An 8,801-nucleotide genomic window follows, 5' to 3' on the forward strand; every position below is an offset into this window, starting at 1 on the left:
CACGACCAACATCAAAAAGTACGTCGCGTAATCAATATCCCCAGGGGTATCGAGTGGAAACGGGTCAGTCAGTTTCGCTTCGATCCATTCCTGGTAAGAAACCCAATCAGTTCGTCTCGTATGATGAATAGGCCTCTCTTTTCTCTTGAGCACCTTCGTGCTCAATGTAAGTAGAACGGGCGAGTAGTCTGACGATGGATCATAGTTGTTCTCCACCAGAGTGTATGCAGATGATATATCCGCGGTAACAAAAAATTCAAGCAAATCCGTGATCTTCGTCAGGTCCGTTGGCCAGTATCTCGGCTGGAATCCCGATACCACGTCCAGGTGCAGATTTTGAGCACACTTCCTCAGCGATCTACCCCTGCTTGTAGTTAACTGAGAACCCTACAATGGGTCTTTCGCGTTCCAGTCTCCTTCGGCAATAAATATAGAACCCAAAATAAATATAGAGTTCAAAATGACGTTCAGGGAATTGGAAACTCCCATAACTCTTAGCTCCTTACGCTTAGAACGTAGGCCGTTAAAATTCCATGCAACGATTTGTAGAAATCTGGACATCAACAGATTTTGGAGAGCAGCTGGGTGAGCAAGGCTATCAAACTTCCAATCTGTTGAACCAGGAAGTCTATATTTGATGAAAGTCCAGCTTGTCTACACTGCGATCACTAGCACGCCCAGCTGCCGCAGGAAACGTTTTATGGAGAGATTTCCGCGTTGACTGTCCTCGGCACCCCACGACCCAACGAAGCGAATTTCTTGTTAAGCGTAGAGCCGTCCACCTTGCGGCTGGCGGGTTCGATTCTCGGAGCAAGTTGCGAGTTCCAATTGGCCTTCCGCCTACGCTTCCTCTCCAATATCTCTTGATATACTCTGCAGCCTCGGTAATTTGCCGGATGGTCGGACTGATACAAGGCGCAGTTTGCAGGAGTGTTCCTGTCTTTCCTGGGACAGTCAGCATTCTGATGGTCCTCCCCACATTTCACACAGCGGAAAGGCCTTATACAAATATTCTTAGTGTGCCCATATTACTGACACCTCATGCATTGAACAAGGCCTGCAGGCTTCCGTGGCGTCTCGATGGACACTCTGCAATTGGCAATGTACTCGAATTTAAAAATGCTCTTATTGTTCACCTGTGGATCCAGGTTCACGAAGAAAGTCGATGTGGGCTCCTTAGTTATCCTGTGGCATGCATTTATCAAGTCCTTCACCCGATGCCCGTGGCCTTTGATTTCGTCCTTTATCATCTCCAGTGGAATAGAATGGTGCAGGTTTCTGATTACAACATGAAGGGCTCGTTGATCCTTCCTTCTTAAAGTATGATCTATTAGACCGTGCTCTCGAACAACATGTATAATCTTCTTGTACCCCTCGATGTACCTAGAAATTATTCTCAGCTGTTTACTTCCAACCAGTCGAATGTTGTAATCATTCTTGCACACGGCCGCTTCCAGCAGCTCGTACAACTTCAGCACGTCGTTTATTCCGTAAAGCACAATCAGAGGAGGCTTGACTAGCTCAGATTGGTTCACAGCTTCCATATCCAACAGTAGAAGGCCACTAAACTTATTCGATAGTGGTAAGTCGCCATTGTTAGGACTACGATTCACTGATTTCCTCCTTGGCACAGGTATCGTCCTCCATTGACAAGTAGTATGCTGGGACTCCATGGTTAAACTTTCGTTATTACTCGAAGTACCTGACAGATTGTTCGCCAAGTCGTCTCTTATAAGCTTCCTGTGCGCAGCCCTCTTCCGGTCCCTATCCAACGACGGTAGCGGTCCACGTTTCCTGGACGGTACATGACAATCTACAATATCAGATGACCCCTCGTCTACCATATCTGCCGAAGGCAGCTGATCCATATCGTGCAAGAACTAAGCGTACATAAGCATAAACGAAACTAGATTCCAAACTAGATAACAAACAATGAACATTACTTAGTAAAGGAGCGGTGGAACGAAATCATTCTCCAAGAATGTAATTGGAAAGAAAAAAATAAATAAAACTTATACTTAATGATAATTAACTTCGAAAACACAACCGAATTTATAAAACAGAATGGAACATATCTCAACATAACACAAAAACAAATTTTAAGTAGAATGCACAAACATATTACTATCTCAAAGAACAGCTGATTCATAATTTTACATATGTTACAATTTATTTCAATGAGTTCAACTAAATGAATGTAAGGAATCATTCAATGATGTGTAGGCATATTACATGACATCACAGATTTTATTATTAATTTTAATAAATTATTCCTTTGTGTGTGAAAATGATTAAAACTAACCAAAGAGGTTTTATGTTGTTCTTTAAAGATTATCAATAAAAATAAAAGAATAAAAACTAGCGATTCATCCCTTCAGTGATGAATCAAGTTCAATGTACAAAACTACACAAGTGTTTTTTAATTCCTTATAAGATGTAATGTATAATGCTATTCCTACGTACATGCTATCTATCTATTTCTTGTGAATTGTTTAAATTTGGTAATTATTACAAGCGTCTCATTAAATTTATTTTGGGAAATTATCACCGATAAGTAATAACTTCAGGTATCCCTTTCAAACTTTGTTTGAATATTATGTAATATTCATTAAAATATGATTTCATTATTATTTTTTGTTTATTTCTTAACGTTTCAAAAATTTTAAATATTCATTTCAAATACATTTATTTTGAACGTTTGACTGTTTTTTATCAATATTTTTCACCTGCAGTTTTGTGTGAATGAATTTATTGTTCTATCTTTATTTTAAATTTATTTTTCTATTTGAATTTTAATGAAAAATAAGAAATTTTTCTTTGGTCTAGTTTTTATACAAAAACATTTGATATACCAAATATTTTGTACAATGTTTTGATAATTTACACCAAAAGATTCTCTGTAATTACCTATTGAGCTATAATCACTATAATTTCTTTTTTGCCTCTAAATTTTAAATCCTTAGCTATACATAATATTATACAACTACTATATAAAATGTAAAGTACGAGAGGCTAAAGACTTGTTCATAGAAACGACTTCACTTCTTTGTGAACATGGAATTGGTGTAATATTTTTTATTGCTATGCGGAAAAATTGAATACAGTTGAAAAAATTTGTTAATGCAGGTATGGTAATGATTGGGGCTGGTTTTAAAAATTGAAGTTGAAATTAAATAAAAAGAAATTTACTCTTGTAATGTCGTAATATACTAATCACTGTAAGTTATAGATAATTTAATTTTTCATAAGAGTCTGAAATTTGTTCTAGTACAATATTTCTATTTTTTATTGATGGTAGGTTGAAATCGGAGTTTAATGTGTGATTGATAGTGATGTCGTTATACTTTTATACTGACAATCAACGTATATATTATTGTTATTATATATTATTATTAAATCCGAAACGACTATTCAGATATTTTCTTTAATTATTTTTGAATACAGTGATTGACGTAATTTTCTGGTTTTTCCTATGTCTAGTAGTTAGTTGTTCCTTTTACAAGTTTACATTTTATTTTTACATATAATTCTCTGTGACCTTAAACTTGACTTATTTGTGAGGTTATATCTCGATTAATGTGTGTGGTGAGAATTATTTTTTTAAACGGGAAAATATTTTTTACTAAAATACCTAATTTAAAACTTTATATGGAGCAAATTTAAATATATGTATAAATTTATAACTAAAACAGGACTTAATTAATAGTTTTATAACCGGCTCCACTTTACAAAAACCTCCGGCTTGTTACTTTACAAAAACCACATCAAGGGATCAGATTATTTATTTTATTATTTTGTTTGGCGTGTATAACTGGTTTAGTTTGTTTATAACTAAAAAACATTATTTTTGTATCTTCCTTTTTATAACCATCTACAAAACTTGCAAATAAATAAAATTAAATGCATTCGCATGGAAAAAGCAATAGTTAATGGTAATATGACCTGACAAGCAGTTTCCTCGTCATAACATGTTATGCAAACTAAACATTTGAACTATTCACTTAAAATTAATTTCGTCTGTTGAAAGTTTTTAATCATGTAATCTTCTACTAGTATGTTTCTTTCCTTTCCTCGGAAAAATTATTTTTTGTGGAAAAAGATGCCTTATGTAATTCTAATATAGATTTATATCATTTTTAAACAATTTGCATCTCTAAATATTATTTAGTGTACCAAAGAACTGTAATGTGTGCAAAACTGGTTTTAATATCTCTGAAATTTTGATGTTAGTTATATAAATCTTTCTCCATATGTGAATACAGATTTATTATGTTCTCAAAATTACCATGAACTTTTGAGAAATGTAAAAAAATACTAATTATTTTATTACGACTTCAGATATAAAGAAATCGAAGTATAAACTGAATTGAATAACAAACAATAAATACTTATGGAGTGGTAATTTAGTGAAGTATCCTAATTGAAAAACACACAGATGCATGCCATTTGATAAGAACTGGCCTCAGGATACTCTGTTTGTTAACTTCAAAATGTTACTGTAAAATTTATAATTTACAATAATTTACCTCGTTGCATTAATCCTTATTATAACGGTTTAGTAAGGATTCTCAGTAATTAAAAATTAATAATTTCTGACTTTACTGAAAAATTATATTCATTTTTATTTTAGAGAATAACATACCGATCTGACCAATTATTTATAAACTGGACACATTTTAAGAAGAAATCATTTTAAATTAAGAAGAAACCCATTCTTCATTTTACTGTCGTAAAATATTTCACTGTGTCTTTTACAGCCCGTTATTTAGTTTAGTAAGAAGGTATTTTCATTTTTGACTTGTAATAACATCAATAATAAATTAATTTTTCTGTCTTACTATTCACGTAATATTCAAAACTGAAAACGTTTCTTAGGAGGCATAACTTTACAATTTCTAATGAAAATGTAGTAATAAGTTTTATTTCTTCCCTACGTTTTCATTAAATTGCTTTTATAGAATTTCGAAATGTTTTTGAGATGTGCTGATACAAAATGAAGACAGCAAATTTTATACAATAAGCTTACACTACTTTTCATTTTTAATCAAATTGAAAATCGTATAAAGTACTGTTTTTTTATTACCTGTTTGAGAGAAACACAATTGATGAGAAGTAATATTATAAGTATGAATTTAGAAAACTATTACTTACAACCAAAAAAGCATTCATGGCTTCCTCAATTCAGGTAGCTTCCTATGGCTTCCTCAATTCAATTACTTTTTCTCCAATATTTGAAGATTCGCTTCGTTTATTCTATTGATCATGTAAAAATTAGTCATCAAATTCATGAAAGTGGAAGTGCAAGGTTTTATACACTCGTTTGCCGAGAAGGATAACAGCAAATCCTCAATTTATACTAAATTTTGCAAACTACAAACTTTTCACAAAATAAATATACTATTTCCTTTTTAAATTACTATTTTGTTTGTATATTGATGACTAATTGTTACAAATTTAGTTTGACATTAGATCTAAATAAAGCAGATTTTGTGCCCCTTTTGTAGGTTTTAAATCTAAGATAGTGTTGAATTTTTCTTCTTTCTTTGCATAATTTAAGTTGAGACGTAATGTATAATATAATGAATTCATCCAAAATTCCTCTTCTAATTTAAGCACATAAAATATTATCTTGGATTATTTTTGCTTTATAAAAATTAATTTTTTTATAAAGAATGATTACTGCTGCCGAATACCACAAACCAAAGAATTTTGTACTACAATCTAACATAATAATTCTTTTTTTATAAAATTTTATAAAAAAGTAAAACATTATATACTTACAAAAAAGTAACAATAAAAAAATAATTAAAAAAAAGTATCTTTTTTGAATATGTTGACAAAACTTACCTTTTTGATCTACTTACCTGTTTTCTAATTACATTTTTGTATTTCAATTTCCTAGGCATTAATGCATTACAGAATTAAAAATCTATTTTAATTGTTTATTACTTTTCAAAATAACAGGCTTATATCTCTTTATTAGTAAATTTGTTTGAAATTTATATTAAATGATTTTGTAACAAATAATATTATTTTGTTAGCAAGATAAGTATATTATTTTATCCAACAATTTTTTTTATCGAGTTCAAGATTACTGAATAGCAGATCTCTGGTCACTTTATCAAAGAGAAGACAGTCCAAATCTGGCCCTTAGACAAGTTAAAAATCCAAAAGTTGAATATCAGCCAACCTAAATAAAATGGATATCACTTTCACTGATGGAAAAACTGAGAGTGTTCTGGTAAAATACATAATCCTTTTATATATCGTTTATAATAAAATAAGTAAACTTTATCTGTCGCATTTATAAGATCATATCTCCGTAGGGTAACATTTTGGCTTACGGGATTATTTAACACTTTAACTTTTCTAATTCATATTAAAGAAAAAACTGCTATTTCATCTGTTGTTTTAGTAATCCCCGTAATAAAAATAAATTTTATGCCTTTTAGCAATTATTTTTTTTTTAAATCAGAAATAAATATTATTTGATATGTGAAACATAGCACATACATGTCTTTTACAAACTTTGTTATTATAAATACAGAAGAAGATTTAGTAATGTATTAACAACAAACATTTTCCATAATTAAGTAGCTGCTAATTACAGGGACGTAGAAACGAAGAAAATTACGTCACGTTTAAGAGAAGTAGTAATAATTTACCTTTATTCTTTTTAATTATACTTTGGACATTTAAAAGAAGTATGTTACCAGAAAAATCAATGACATATAAATAAAAATAAGTCATAAATAACAACTCCGTTAAATTCTAGTAATGGTTATAATTATGATAAGAATTGACGAAGACGCCTTTTTTTACTATTAACACAATTTAAATCTAGGTTAAGGTTAACAATTGTAAAATATGATTTTTGCCTATTTTCTCTCTCTTTTTTGTTTAAGTATTACATTTATTGAATTCTACCATTTATCTTACTTTTCGATTAAAACAAAATTTTTTATGTTCATTAAAGATGTTTATAATAATTTCAGTGACTAATAATGTCTTTACATTTCATTGAAAGCTCTTAAACAATTAAAAATCTATAAAATATGTGCTTTGGCAAAACTGCTTCTAATTTTCTGTTTATCACCAACTTCAAGGCTTCATCTATAAGTGCTTGAATAACCTCACTAATTTGCTTATTTTTATTGACCTCAATCTTTCCATGTTTGTCTCTTCTGGCTAAAATATATTTTTTATAATTGTTATCCCTAAACTGAATATAAATATACCAACTTCCATAGAAAATTTGATAGGTTTGAAAACGAAACAAAAATTACTGCAGAGAATATCTCATTTTCTTAAAAACTTTTTATTATTCAGATTACTTTAAAATTTTCATAAGTATTTCTATATAAAATATTATTTTTTTTTTGTCTTCAGTCATTTGACTGGTTTGATGCAGCTCTCCAAGATTCCCTATCTAGTGCTAGTCGTTTCATTTCACTATACCCTCTACATCCTACATCCCTAACAATTTGTTATACATATTCCAAACGTGGCCTGCCTACTATTCCAGGATGCCTTAGTATAAGGCCTATAAGTCTGTCTCTTCTTTTAACTATATTTTTCCAAATGCTTCTTTCTTCATCTATTTGCCGCAATACCTCTTCATTTGTCACTTTATCCACCCATCTGATTTTTAACATTCTCCTATAGCACCGCATTTCAAAAGCTTCTAATCTTTTCTTCTCAGATACTCCGATCGTCCAAGTTTCACTTCCATATAAAGCGACACTCCAAACATACACATTCAAAAATCTTTTCCTGACATTTAAATTAATTTTTGATGTAAACAAATTATATTTCTTACTGAAGGCTCGTTTAGCTTGTGCTGTTCGGCAATTTATATCGCTCCTGCTTCGTCCATCTTTAGTAATTCTACTTCCCAAATAACAAAATTCTTCCACCCCCATAACCTTTTCTCCACCTATTTTCACATTCAGTGGTACATCTTTGTTATTTCTACTACATTTCATTACATTTGTTTTGTTTTTATTTATTTTCATGCGATAGTTCTTGCGTAGGACTTCATCTATGCCGTTCATTGTTTCTTCTAAATCCTTTTTACTCTCGGCTAGAATTACTATATCATCAGCAAATCGTAGCATCTTTATCTTTTCACCTTGTACTGTTACTCCGAATCTAAATTGTTCTTTAACATCATTAACTCCTAGTTCCATGTAAAGATTAAAAAGTAACGGAGATAGGGAACATCCTTGTCGGACTCTCTTTCTTATTACGGCTTCTTTCTTATGTTCTTAAATTGTTACTGTTGCTGTTTGGTTCCTGTACATGTTAGCAATTGTTCTTCTATCTCTGTATTTGAACCCTTTTTTTTTTTTTTAAATGCTGAACATTTTATTCCAGTCTACGTTATCGAATGCCTTTTCTAGGTCTATAAACGCCAAGTATGTTGGTTTGTTTTTCTTTAATCTGCCTTCTAGTATTAGTCTGAGGCCTAAAATTGCTTTCCTTGTCCCTCTACTTTTCCTGAAACCAAATTGGTCTTCTCCTAACACTTCCTCCACTCTCCTCTCAATTCTTCTGTATAGAATTCTAGTTAAGATTTTTGATGCATGACTGGTTAAACTGATTAGACTGGTTAATTGTTCTGTATTCTTCAAATTTATCTGCCCCTACTTTCTTTGGTATCATTACTATAACCTTTTTTTTGAAGTCTGACGGAAATTCCCCTTTTTCATAAATATTACACACCAGTTTGTATAATCTATCAATCGCTTCCTCACCTGCACTGCACAGTAATTCTGCAGGTATTCCGTCTATTGCAGGAG

This window comes from Lycorma delicatula, chromosome 1 (assembly GCF_047948215.1).
Source record: "Lycorma delicatula isolate Av1 chromosome 1, ASM4794821v1, whole genome shotgun sequence".
In the NCBI taxonomy this organism is placed as follows: domain Eukaryota; kingdom Metazoa; phylum Arthropoda; class Insecta; order Hemiptera; family Fulgoridae; genus Lycorma; species Lycorma delicatula.